General features: G+C 44.3%; 1 long non-coding RNA gene across 1 annotated transcript in view; it reads left to right on the top strand.

Annotated features, from left to right (window-relative positions):
• The window catches only part of LOC108289396, a 17,290-nt gene extending 16,497 nt beyond the window's left edge, over positions 1-793 (top strand). Inside the window, exon 3 of the long non-coding RNA XR_001819144.2 lies at positions 612-793. This is a non-coding gene — a long non-coding RNA (uncharacterized LOC108289396). The remainder of the gene's footprint in view (positions 1-611) is intronic.
• Positions 794-2,016: the final 1,223 nt, after the last annotated feature.

Genomic DNA, 2,016 nt, shown 5'->3' with positions numbered 1-2,016 from the left:
GAGAAGCCTGAAAAACATTATGCTCTGAGAAAGAAGCCAAACACAAAAAGCCACATATTGCATGATTCCATGTATATGAAATGATGTCCAGGCTGGGCACAGTGGCTCACACCTATAATCCCAGCCCTTTGGGAGGCCAAGGTGGGCAGATCACTTGAGGTCAGGAGTTCAAAACCAGCCTGGCCAACGTGGTGAAACCCCATCTCTACTAAAAATACAAAAATTAGCCAGGCGTGGTGGCAGAGAACCTGTGATAGCAGGTACTCCGGAGGCTGAGGCAGGAGAATCACTTGAACCCGGGAGGTAAAAGTTGTAGTGAGCCAAGATCACACCACTACACTCCAGCCTGGGTGGCAGAGCAAGACTCCATCTCAAAAAGTAAATAAAATAATGTCCAGAATAGGCAAATCCATAGAAACAGAAAGCAGATTACTAGTTGCCAGGGGCTGGGAGTTGGGTGGAAATGGAGAATGACTGCTTGTGGGTAGATAGTTTCCTTTTGGGGGGATAAAAATGTTTTGGAACTAGATAGACATAGCAGTTACACAACATGGTAACGTACTAGATGCCACTGAAGTGTTCACTTTCAAATGGTTACTTTTATCTTATAGGAATTCCTGCTCTGTGGAAAGAAAAGTAATAGTAAGAAGAAAGACTAAGAATCTCTGTGGTCTGGGGATGGTAGGAAAACCTGAAGAGTGATGTGCAGATTAATAGTGAGTGTCAACTTGATTGGATTGAAGGATGCAAAGTATTGTTCCTGGGTGTATCTGTGAGGGTGTTGCCAAAGGGAGATCGACATTTGTGTCAGTGGACTAGGAGAGGCAGACCCACCCTCAATTCATGGGTCTGCCTCTCCTAGTCTACTGACACAAATGTCAATCTAATCAGCTGCCAGCACAGCTAGGATAAAAGCAGGCAGAGGAACAGGAAAGGACTAGACTGGCTGAGTCTTCTGGCCTTCGTCTTTCTCCCATACTGGATACTTCCTGCCCTCAAACATTGGACTCCAAGTTCTTCAGCTTTTGGACTCTTGGACTTACACCAGTGTTTTGCCAGGGGCTCTCAGGCCTTTGGCCACAGCCTGAAGGCTGCACTGTCAGCTTCCCTACTTTTGAGGTTTTGGACCTCAAACTGATCCACCACTGGCTTCCTCGTTCCTCAGCTTGCAGACAGCCTGTTGTGGGACTTCACCTTGTGATTGTGTGAGTCAATTCTCCTGAATAAACTCCTTTCAGACATACATTTTCAGACAACTATCTTATTAGTCCTGTCCCTCTAGAGAATCCTGACTAATACATGCAGCAATCATGTGGTTTGTAATATTTCTTAATTTTTATTCTCTGATTAAATAACATTTGTTCTATGGAATAGTATTAATATATGCTGACCACAAATACTGCATAGGACACAGTTTGAGGAACAGTTTTTCATGGAATGAGGACTAATTTTAACAGAGTACAATGTAAGGGTCACATTCGGCCACAAGCGCCAAAGCAGCCACCCATGAGATTTCAATAAAAAGTGAATACTCTCTGATGCTACATGAACCATTCTTTCACCACAAACATTTTTTAAGCATCCATCCACCATTTTCTGGGTCACTGCAAAGATATAAAACAGATCAGAAATGGATATTACACCAAACTTTATGTAGTAAGAGATTTATAAAGTAACAAATGTGACAAAGGTAGAAGAGAATTTGGGTAGTGAGGGAAGTGCAGCTCAGATGCAGCAGGAGCTGAGGGGAGGAGAAGCTCAGGGGCCAATGTGTGCAGGAGTTGAATCTGGGCTCAGCTTTCCATAATGAATAGAGTTGGCAACATGGAGATGGTATGAATGAGCACTCCAGGAAGAGAGAACAGTATGAGGCAGAAAATATGGCTGTGTGTGGGAAACAGAATGGAGATCCATCTGCCAGCTTGCGAGGTTCTCAGACCTGGCTGCGTGTTAAAATCACTTGGATCCCACCCTAGCCCAATTAAAGCAGAATCGCTGGTCGTGGGGGCCCAACCA

Source organism: Cebus imitator, unplaced genomic scaffold (assembly GCF_001604975.1).
Source record: "Cebus imitator isolate Cc_AM_T3 unplaced genomic scaffold, Cebus_imitator-1.0 Scaffold401, whole genome shotgun sequence".
NCBI classification, from domain to species: domain Eukaryota; kingdom Metazoa; phylum Chordata; class Mammalia; order Primates; family Cebidae; genus Cebus; species Cebus imitator.
The sequence above is the reverse complement of the archived record's forward strand: the minus strand, read 5'-3'. Positions and strand labels throughout refer to the sequence as shown.